This window comes from Chinchilla lanigera, unplaced genomic scaffold (genome assembly GCF_000276665.1).
Source record: "Chinchilla lanigera isolate Chin_1 unplaced genomic scaffold, ChiLan1.0 scaffold00026, whole genome shotgun sequence".
Lineage (NCBI taxonomy): Eukaryota > Metazoa > Chordata > Mammalia > Rodentia > Chinchillidae > Chinchilla > Chinchilla lanigera.
Window position 1 is genome coordinate 21,751,739 of NW_004955427.1, and position 12,401 is coordinate 21,764,139.

Genomic DNA, 12,401 nt, shown 5'->3' on the forward strand with positions numbered 1-12,401 from the left:
TTTTTTTTGGTTTTTCTCCGGTACCAGGAACTGAACTCACGACCTTGCGCTTGCCAGGCAGGTGCTTTGCCGCTGAGCTAAATCCCCAGCCCCAGTATAACGTATTTTCTAATCTGGTTCTAGGAACCTGACTCTATCCATGAAAAGGTGAGATATCACGATCTTCTGAGTCTTGTGATAGGTGGTTTCTTCATTCAAAACATATTGTCCTCTGTCAAATTCCTTGATCCTCATATTTAATGTTTCAGCTTCTTTTTTTTTTTAAAGTTCTTATAACCTGGTAGTGGTTTAATGGCTGTACCTGAGTCTCTGAAAGGTAAAGACTCACCCAGGCTACTCTGAGATCCCCAAAGGTAAGGAAATGACTATCTGTGTTGGAGTTTATGTCATCTTTGTCAAATTCTTCATTAACCAGACAGGCTAAGAGGGTTTTAGACACATAGAAGCATAATTCTGGCCATACAAAAATCTCAAAGTTTCTTTTGTCTTCCACTCAATCAGTGTTTCCCTCAGAACTTTAAATCTGTCTTTGCAACTTCAGGTCACAACTGCAAGTACAAGAAGAACTGGATTCATATTGCTTTTCAAAATGACCAGCATTATCAATATCTGATGTTATAATGTGTGAGTAGCCATTCTGTCCTTTCTTCAGCAACTGAAAATCAGATTGTCATCTTCTCAAATTCACACTGGAGTTCTGGGAATTTGCACTTTAAAAAAGTTAATGCTTGGTAACAAAAGTTGCTGCAGAACTGCCTTCAGATATATAGGCTCTATTGATTTTGGTAGAAATTTTATATTTGTTTTGATATGATTCCCAGGTTCTTCTGACATAAAAGATAACCACAATTTGATAACTGAACACTCAACCACACCACTGCTGTAGTGAACAGGTGTGATAAACTGCCCTTTTAGAAGCATCTTCTTGTTTCAAAAGCACTTATCTGTTTAGTACCTGTAGGCTTTTGGGAAGTGTGGGCAGCCTGGTCCCCGAGGTCCACAGAATGCTGCCAAGGATGTCAGCCATGGGAATCATAACCCTGCAAATAACTCTGATATCTCAAACTTGATATCTGAGCAATGAAAGAATGGCTATATAACTAAGTGTTCAACAAGAAAGATCTCTTCTGATTAACATGATGGGGTGGATTCATGAAGATGATGGTTAGCTAAACTGGGAAGGATAGACAGGATTTTGTCAGTTAAGATTCAAAGAAGACCCTACAAAACAGGTGTGAGTAAAAAGTAACGGCATGGAAGTTAGAAAGTGTGACTGGTAAGCAATAGCACTAAGCCTCATCTTCCCAGAGCAGACATTCTTTAAAATGAGTAAGCACATAAAAGAAAGTTAAGCACCAGGAACTCTTGGTTTTCTTTTCTTTCCTCCACCTCCTCACCTCTTCCCTCATTTTTAATTTTTAAGAACTCATAAATGCCTTCAAGGCTCTAACATTTCTATTATCATCTAGTGCATCTACACCATACCTCTGAAATAAGTCTTTCCTCCTTGGGCATATCCAATCTGCAGCCTGCAGGCCATTCGCCCTCTTTCTTTAAAATGCTATCATAAGAACATTTTTATAAGGCAATTTTGTTATTTACACTATACAGTATATTTTCGGTGTAGCTCAACACAATTTCTATACAGTATATTTTCTGTATAGCCCAAGACAATTCCTCTTCACTCAATACGGTCCAGGCAAACCGAAAGGCTGGAATTGCCTACAATAAAAAGGCTTGGAATTTCAGTGAGAGTAAGAGGGTGTGGAAGTAGAACCAAATATGGAAGGAAAAACATTGTAAGTGTTCTTCCTCTGGTTTCCCATCATAGTCACCAGCAAGTTCCATGTATATTCTTTTAGAAACTGGTTATACAAGCATATGCATATTCTTTTGTTTTCTATTATACACTGATAGGACAATTATACACAAAGTTTTGTACTCCGCTTCAACTCTGCACAACTCTCTACATTAATCCCAAAAACCTAATTAATCTTTTAACTAACAGAGTAATTTTATACCATAACCAGACTCTGGACATGATAGCTTTATCTCCAATTTTCCATGACAAATAAAGCTGCAACAAATGTTCTATCCCCTGTATTTATTTCTACCTGTATAATTACATGGATAAATGAATTCTAAGAGTAGAACCTCAAGGTCAAAAGGTGTGCCCATTTAAACTTTTGATACTGTCCAATATTCTTTAAAAGAGTGTACCAGCCAAACATGGTAGCACACACTTATAATCCCAGCACTCAGGAGGCTGAGGCAGGAGGACAGTCCAGAGTTCAAGGCCAACCTGGGTTACAAGGTGAGTTCAAGCTCCCTATGTATGAAAATCCTATCTCAAAATAGCCCTCTTCACTTTCATTCTCTCAAGTTCTTCAAAGACCTTGTGATGTGTGATAGCATCACCTCTCTGACATAATTAGTGGAATGTGTGCTTGTGTGTTTCTGTGTTTTACAATTTTCTCTTTTAGTTTCTAATACAATTAACACAGATACAAAATAATACACAAAACTTCTTTGGGGTCCTCAAGTAAGTTATGAATATAAAGAAGTTCTGAGATAGAGACAGGGACAGGGACTGAGACCAACTATTCTAGATAATTTTTGGTCCTGTGAAGGAAAAAAGTCCTTTAGGTACTCAAAGTTCAATTCTCATAGTAAGGAAACTCACCATTTTTATAGTTTTGCATCTTCTTGACCAAGAATTAAATATACACTTCCATTTATCTTATTTCTTTTATCTTCTTTTAGCTTTTTATTGCAATGATAAAGAACTTTCCTTATTTTTACAATGACTCACTTAACACTGTACACTTTACACCAGCCACTGAATTAAATCACCTACTGAATTCTGTTTGATGGTCTTAATAATTAGCATTTCAAATTTTTAACTCTGGCTTTCTGCATTTTCGTATTTGTTGGCGTCTTTTTGGTGATATTAGGGATTGAACCCAGTGCCTTCTCACTGGGCTATATCCCCAAGCTTTTCTTTTTTTGTTTTGTTTTGGGTTGGTTTTTCCAAATAGGGTCTAATTACATAGTTCACACTGGCCTTGAACTCACTCTGTGATTCAGGCAGGCCTGAAACTCACAGCGATACTGTGCCTCAGCCTCCTGAGTGCTGGGACTGCAGGCATGCACCACCATGTCCAGCAACATTTTTATTCTTTTTTTTTTTTTCTTTATGCAAGATCTCTAAGAAAACTCCCCAACAAGCAATCACTGATAGATTTTCTGTCTTACAGTTTCATGTTTTTCAGATATCAAATAAATAATTTTAACCAACACAACATAAATCTTTTCTTTCACTTACTACGAAATATGGCACCTTTCACTTTCCATGGTGGTGTATATATCATACTAATAATCCATTTCTTTCCCTGCTGAATACTATTCTACTGTACGGGTGTTCTATAACTTAGCTATTCAACAAGTAATAAAACATTTGGATTTGAAAGCTCTAATTGTGAGCTGTGTTGCAGCTACTGTTTTCAGATTTTTAAAAAAACTATACAGTGCCTCTCATTCATACCTGTGTTACTAAACTTCCATACATATGGAAAGTAGTTGGGAATATAGCTCAGTGGTAGAGTGTTTACCCAACATATGTGAGGGCCTAGCTTCAATCCCCTGCACCCCCTAACAATAATAATAATAATAATAATAATAATGATAATGATAAAATACATAAACTCTGAAATGTGTAAGTTCTATTAAAGGCCTCTTTGCCAGTTATTGAAGTGGTCATTGTTCCTCTTTTAACTATTAATAGTGAATTATGACAATGAATTCCCTAGTGTTCAATGATCATTGTTGATTCTTGGCATCTGATATACTTGGTCACAGTATAGCACTTTTCAAAATAAACCTTACCTCCTGATAGAGAGAATGACAGAGACAGAGAAAGAGATATGAGAAAGAGAGAGAACACGCACGAGCGCCTGACCAACCTGGTGTGGTGGTGTGTGCCTATAATCCTAGCAGTTAGGTTGCTGAGGCAGGAGTATCGCACAAATTTGAGGCCAGCCTTAAGTACAAAACAAGATTCTGCCGGATAAAGGAAAAGGAAAAAAAAAAAAAAAAAAAAAAAAAAAAAAAAAAAAAAACAATAAAAAAGATCAGTGGTTGCCAAGAGTCTCAGGGAATGAGAGACGAATAGATGGAGTACAGAGGATTTTTTTCTTGGGGAAGGAAACTATTCTATGATACTATGGCTGGTACTCATTACATCTGCCAAAATCTGTAGAATGTAAAACACCAGGAATAAAACTTAATGTAAACTATGCCTCCGGGTGACATTCTATCACTCTTGGCTTGTCAACTGTCTTAATTCGTCTGGGCTACAACAAAACACTAGAGCCTGGCTGGCTCAAACAGAAATATCCCACAGCTCTGGAGGCAAACATGGGCAAACAAGAACCCTACTGCGCTGCTACAAGTACAAACTAATTCTCTCATGCTATGCTGCAGGAATCACATTCCTGGGACTATAACCCAGAGAACCGGTCACCCAGGTCCATAAGGATATACTAGTAACAGGTATTTGTGATGGCAGAAAAGCAACTCAAATACCAATTATTAGATAATAAAAGTAAAATGCGGTAGATGGGTACATGGAATTCTACACGGACACAAATAAATAAATACCTATTGACATATATAAACACACATTCAATGAAAAAGGTCTATAATGCTGAGCTAAAAAAGAACAACGGAAACAAGACAAGGTCTATAACATAATACATGGACTATACACACATACTGTATATTCCACTAATTATTTCATAATGATTCATATGTAGCAAAATAATGCATAAAACAGAATGACTTGAGGAATAATAAAGCAGGGCTGAGAAATTTAAGAAAAAAACAATGAAAGAACCTGGTATAATCTGATGAGTGTATAAAAACTGAAAGGACAACTAACTCTAAAACATTTACTTAAGTTCCCTCCCCCCCCAAAAAAAGACTCCTAGTACTAACAAATTCAGCAAAGTAGTAAGATATAAAACCACTACACAAAAATCAATAGCATTCCTATGTACTAATAATGAAGCCACAGGGGGCGGGGAATCAAGAAAACAACCCCATTCACAATAGCCTAAAACATTTTTTAAGCACCTAGGAATTAACCAAGGAAGAAAGACCTCTAAAAAGAATAAGAGACTAAAGACAGCAGAAAAAGGAAAGTCATGCCCTGTTACTGAGGCAGAATCAATATTATCAAAATGGCTGTATCATCAAAAATGGTATCTAGATTTAATGCAACTCTAATCAAAATATCAACACTGTTCTTCACAGAAGTAAGGAAACAAAATCCTAAAATTAGTGTGGAAGCAGAAGAAACCCAGGATACCTAAAGTAATCCTGGGCAACAAGAAGAAAACAAAAAATATTACAATCTCAGATTTTAAATTAGATTATAAAGCTAGTGATTAAAAACAGCACAGTACCAGCACAAAAACAGATGTATACATTAATGGAACTGAACTAAGGATGCATAAACAATCCCAGGTACCTTCAGTTATCTGATTTTCAACAAAGAGGCCTAAAACATACACTGGAAAAGTCAGTCTCTTTTATACTATACTGGGAAAACTGATTATTCATATTCATAATGAATTTAGATTTGCATCTCTTACCATGCACTAAAATCAAATCAAAATGGATCAAAAACTTACATATAAAAACAGAAGAAAAAAATGAAAAATTCTTGAAGACATGGGTACACACAGAACTTTCTGAATAGAAACCCCAAGTGAGAAAGAAGTAACACCAAAAGTCAACAAATGGGATTCCATCAAATTAAAAAGTTTCTGCAATTCTCAGTACTAAATAAATAAGTAGCTTCTGCACAGCAATCGAACAACCAACGAAGTAAAGATAACTTCAGAATAGGGAAAAAATTTTGCCAGCTACTCTTCACACAGGAAACTAATATCTACACTATAAAAAGAACTCAAAAAGTGAGACCTACCACCCCAATAAAAGACTCAATCAAAAAATGGGCAACCAAAATGAACAGACACGTCTCAAAAGTAGTACAAATGACCAGTGGGTACAGGAAAAAAAGAGCTCAGCATCTTTGCCCATTAGAAAAATGCAGTCAAAGCACGCCTGAAATTCTATTTTACTCCAATAAGAATGGCTATCCTCAAGAAATCTCGTAATAAAGGTGGTGGTGGGGGGGCCCTCTATATTGTTGGTGGGAATGCAAAGTACAACCACTATGGAAATCAGTATGGAAATTCTTCGAAAAACTAACAATAGAAACTCCAAGACCACCATGGTGGTGCACACCTATAATCCTAGCACTCAGAAGGCTGAGGCAGGAGGATCACCATGAGTTCCAGGCCAGCCTGGGGCCAGTCTACACTGCACAGTGAGATCCTCTCTCAAAAGAAACAAAAAGTAAAAAAACACAGCCCATTTGACCCAACTATTCCCCTTCTAGTTATCTTCCTACAAGAGTCAAACATCACACTACAGTGATACATACATGTATACAGTGATACATGCATGTTTATAGCAGCACAACTCAAATCCTGGAAGCAGCCTACATCCCCATGAACATATGAATGAATAAAGAAAACATGGCATACAGACACAATGGAGAATTATTCGTAATAAAGGATAAATTTGAGTTGTTTGTTGGAAAATGAATTCATCCTGAGACCATACTTTTAAGCGAAATAAATCAGACTCAAAAGATTAAATATCACAGTTTCTTTTTAATGAAAAACCCAAAGTATACATAATTTAGGAGTAAAATAAAAGATTGTAGAAGTACGTAGGAAGCAGGGAGCTAGGGTAGACTTCATGGAGATGGGAATTTGATCTGGGATGAGAGACAGATGGACAGGGACTAAAAAGAATCAAGATGATACGTATATATACCAATACCCCATGATGGATGCACCCCACACCTATGCATATCATGGAATTTCAAGGGTTAAAAATAATATCCTAAAAGCTTCTGGAGATTGGGGAACAGACGAGAAAGTCACCTAAAAATGACGATGAAACAAAATAACTTTGGATTTCCACAGCAACACTGGAAGGATGAAAGCAATATGGCTACAGTGAAAATAATTTTCAACTTAGAACTTTCAACCTACACCCAGTCAAGCTACTGATCAAAAGTGAAGGAAGAAGAGCACTTTTCTTGTCACGCATTTTTCTCATCATGCAACATCTCACAAAGTTCTGACTCTCATGAAACCATGTCTCTGAAAGCTACTAGGAGATACGCTCCAAAGAAACAAATAAACCAAGACAGACTATATGGGAAACAAGAGACCCAATACAGGAAAAAGGGAATGAAAATTTAAAGATGACATAAAGAGAAGACCTAGGATAACAACTGTGAGACAGGCTGGATTGCACTAAATGTACAAAGGGCTCCAGGAGAAATTCTGAAGAAATAAAACAAAAAAGTGTTTCATTTATGTTTCAATTCCTAGAAAAACAGTACTGGTCAAGACAGGAAATGATGTAGTACTCCACCTAGTTCAGCAGTGAATATTTACAATACTGTGAACACTGAATATTGACTGAACAAACACCTCTGATAACTACGTTGAGAAGGGAGAGGCAGTGTGTGTGTGCGGGGGGGTGCGTGTGGGTGTGTTTTGGTGAGATGGTCATGCACAGCACAGCAAGGAATAGTGCCCTGCTTAGAGCAAAATGGATAATGACTAAAACTGCTATATTAAGATAACCCCAAATGGGGGTTGGAGTAGAGGTCAGTGATACAGCACTCACCTATCATGCCCAAAGCCTAAATTCAATCCCCAGTACCAAAAAAGGAAATTATAATAAAAGAAAGGTATTTATAAATACAAATGTAAACAACAGGAAATGACTAAAAGGGTAGTGTCTAAGTGCAGAAGCTAAAATGGGACACCTTTTCAGTTATTAATCTAAAAATTGTACTTTTTAAATGGTGATAAGAAACTTGAATAATCTGTCAGCTGTTAATAAACTAGCTGTTAATAAACTGTTAATGAACTAGTAATTTACAGCATCATTTCATGTTGTTAAATAAAATACATCTAGTTTGTTCTGATAGTGAGTGAACTGTGAATAAAACCAAGCTTTAAAGACTGATATGAACATAGTATATACCAATAGCCCTATATCTGAATCTCAGCTCTACCACTTACTCTGAAGTAGGCTAGGTTACCTAATCTACAGCATGGTTAGGTATAAGTAGGCACCTCCTCAAAGTGGTTCTGCAAGGTTAATTAAGTAAAAGTACCTGAAATATAGCTTGAACCAGGTCAGGTGTGGTGGCCCAGGCCTGAAATCCTAGCACTCTAGAGGAAGATCACCTAGTTTCATGCCTGTCTGGGTTACATAGTGAGTTCAAGGCCAGCGTGGACTACATAAGTGAGACCCTATGGAGGATATATCTATTGATCAATCAATCTTACATATATATACAGACACAGATATACAGATATCTTAAACCATCAACCGATTTTAGTACTTTTTCTGAGCTGTTCAGTTCCCAAACTACAAACTCCCATTCTAACTCCTCTGCCTTGTTGGTCACAGAGCACAGAGAAACAGGAACAGCTCAGCACATATCCCTCTTCATGCTGGAAAATCAATCATGATGAGTAAGCACTTATCTTTGTATATGAAGAACAGTATTATTCTTGTTATATGAAGGAGATTACCCCCATTATCCACGTTCTGGATTGGTGCCTATTCTCAAGAACTGTCCCAATTAATCTACAACACTAGGACAGACACAATTTTTTCATTTAGGACTGCTTTATAAGGGGGCTGTTAACATTTTTAAAGATAAAGTCAAACTGTACATTCATCAGTTTGCATCCCTGCTCTTTCAATGCACAACCTCAAAATTTTCTACTTGCGGGCTCTATGCACACACACACATACACACACAAAACTGTTGGCCCCATTGTTGGGGCCACCTCCTGTTTAGTGTAGCAAGGGAAAAAGGAATAAACCCAAGTTAGCTACTGACACTGTTAGCATTTCCAATGTATTCTTCCATTATTATAGATAAATTCGTAATCCACACAAAGTACAAAGCTATCTTAAAATGAAGAGAGTAATTAGGATTGTTTTTATCCACTACTAGATCAGTCATCTTTACCTGAATTTTTTTACCTATACACAGTGACTCAAAAGTCCAGTGTGTTTAAATGTTAGATTTATTATAATAACAGTCACATTGTCATTAATCCCCTCAACCTACTACCCCTCAGTTCAAACATAGGTATCCTACTGTTCTTGCCACTTTCTGAAGCTGTTCTGCAAGTCCTTTTTCATCTTTAGTTGTACTGTTGTGGGTGCCTTGACGTCCTGAATTGATCAAAATGTTTCCCTTCACAGTTATTTTGATGTTAGGGAAGAGCCAGAAGCCGCACTTCTAGCCAGAAGTGGGCCAGATCTGGTGAATAAGGGGGTTGAGGACACTGTTTTTATGAGCCTCCCTTTCTGTTGGATGGTAGCAGCTCTCACAGTATTTTTTATCATCCCTCCTAAAGCTTCTCACAAAAGAGGACTTCCAGAATTGCTTAAGAATGAGCCAGGAGTGGTGGCACACATGCCTGTAATCCCAGCATTCCAGAGGCTGAGGCAGAAGGAACACTGCAAGTCTGAGATCAGCATAGTGAGTTCAAGATCAGTTTGGACTACAAAGCAAGACGTCACTCTGCCTTAAAAAACAAAAAACAAACCAAAACCGACCAAACAAAAACTGCTTAAGAACGATACACATTAGTGCATATGAAGTAAAGGGAAGCAGCATGGAGGGGGATAAATGCCAATGTCTTTTATTGCAATAAATTTAACTACGCCTGTACTTCTAAAAACAATCTGACAGACTTAAAATCACTGACATCAGAAAACATTAAAACTTTAATTCAACAAACTCTGTGAAAAATCAATGAGGATAAAAAGAGCAAAATATAATTCTTTCAAATGTATGGGAAACAATAAAAGGACAAAATAATTGTCAGCAACAGAAAAAAAAAAACCTAGTAAACAATGTAGAGCAATACCAGACTATGTGGTGTAAAACAATTCATGACATAGTCAACACTAAGGAAAATTACAAAAATTGAACACGTGGCAAGAGTGTAAAGTTTTTAAAGGGAATGGCTCACAAAACAAAATTGAACTAGTAAAATAAAAGGTAAAAAATTTAATAAAAAAAAAATCTTAGCACTAAGCTCTAAAGAATTTGTCTCAAGCCAGGTACAATGGAACACTTCTATAATCCCAGCACTTGGAAGGCTGAGGCAGGCAGGCAGATCACTGAGAATCTGAGGCCAACCTAGGCTACATAGTGAGTTCAACACCAGTCTGAACTACAAAGCCAGATCTGTCTCAAAAAAAGAAAAGAATTTGTCCTAAGGTCTGTATTATTTTACAGGGACCAATAAATTAGTCTTGGGTGGCAATAAATTGTTTTTGTAGTCCCCTTTGGAATCAATTCTAAATAAAAGTCAAAGTCCGTAACATTATATAATAGTTCTATAAAGAAACTTCTATGATGACTGCCTTAGGAAAAAAATATAAATCAAATACACTGATTTCAAGTGACACTTTTATTTCTGTCATTTAGTTTATTCTGGTTTTTTGGTTTGTTTTTGTTTCAATGGTAGTGAGGACAAAAGCCAGGATGTGAACCATGACAGACTCTGAGTTACACTCCCCGGCCCTATTCTAGATTTTTACAAATGTATATGCTTTGTTTTCCAAAGCCTGTAAATCTTAAAGGCTTATGTTGTCTGCTTCTACGTGAACTTCTGCTATTTTACAGTTTTTGTTCAATTATAATGACTAATAAAACGTCACGTAGTCAATATTTGTATTGTTAAATGTGTCTGGATCACGACTACATCTCTAGCTGCAGGCAAATGATCACTCGTTAAACATTTGCTGAATGACTGGATTAAGAATAAAACACAAAGCCGGGCGTGGTGGCACATGCCTGTAATCCTTGCACCGGGGAGGCTGAGGCAGGAAGATCAATCAGAGTTTGAGACGAGCCTTGGCTACAAAGTGAGTCCAAGGACAGGCTGAACTGCATAGTGAGACCCTGTCTCAAAATATAAAATAGAAGAAGAAAATACAGCAGGGCGTGGCAGCACAATACCTGTAATCCCAGAACTCTAAGAGGCTGGGGCAGGAGGGTCACAAATTCTAGACCAGCCTAAGCAACGTAGCATTTTAGGAAGACCTGTTTCAAAATTTTAAAAAAGGGGTCGGTACAAAGGCCCTAGGTTTAATCTCCAGTATTGAAAAACTAAAACACAACAAAGAAATATAAAAAAGAGAAGTAATTCTTAAAATGGCAGTAACTTTGGATTGCAATGAATGACCTTATGTTACTTTTGTCTTTCCATGCTTTTGTGTATAAAACAGGAAAAAGTAACATCCACTGCACTTCGAAGTTACGTTAAGTATTAATGACGTTTTAATATATGTAAGTTTTTAGCACATTACCTGGAAAGGAGCTCAATAAATGTTAATTTTGTTACTCCCCCTCACGTCTTCCACCTTAAAATCACGTATACCCATAAACTAGTGCCTTCCAAGAATAAACCATTTCAGTAAAAACACGACATACCTCTTCACTTTCCTTTGAAAAATTAAACTTTAATCCCTTCATTTTTTACGTGGAAAGAATAACTTGTGGATTACTTACAAAATGTTACAAATGCCAGATCAAATTAAAGAAAAAACAGTGTCAAGATTAAGCCATAACTAGGCAGGTTGGTTCACGTCTGTAATCCCAGCACTCTGGAGGCTGAGGCAGAAAGGGATGGAGTTCTAGATCAGTCTGGATTACAGAGGGAGACTGCCTTAAATAAACTAACACGAGGGGAATGTTACCTACTCAACCATTGCTAATAGAGATTGTGAAGTAATTGTTTAAGCGACAAAGGATGGAAGTTAGTAATACACTTTAACTGTATCTTTCGCAACTGTTTATTGTTACTGCTTATCAAACCTGAGTTTAAACCTCAAAAACCCACTGTGAAGCTCTTCACTGAAAGCAGAACACGAAACCCTTCCACTGAACCCTAAAACATTCTTTCCTGACGACTGCTGACTTCCACAGTCATCCTAGAGTTTTCTCCTCCCATTTTGGGCTTAATCTAATTCTTCGCTGTTTCCTTCGCATCGCGGTTCACCCGCTGTGTGCAGACGAAGTTCTGTCATTCCTATAATTACCACACCCCCGTCAGCCGGCCGACCGGGAGGTTGTGACATCTGTAAACTGCAGCCGTCCGTCTCCACCTCCCCCACCCCTCCAGGCGCCGGCTCCGGCCCGGGTGTAACTCGCGCGTTCCGAGACGGTCCCTCCCTGCCGAATCAGGCCACCCCAGCTCTCCCCAGCC

General features: G+C 37.5%; 1 protein-coding gene across 1 annotated transcript in view; it reads right to left on the minus strand.

Annotated features, from left to right (window-relative positions):
- The window catches only part of Kpna1 (karyopherin alpha 1 (importin alpha 5)), a 59,507-nt gene that overhangs the window by 46,332 nt on the left and 774 nt on the right, over nt 1-12,401 (minus strand). The gene's annotated exons all lie outside the window — the stretch shown is intronic.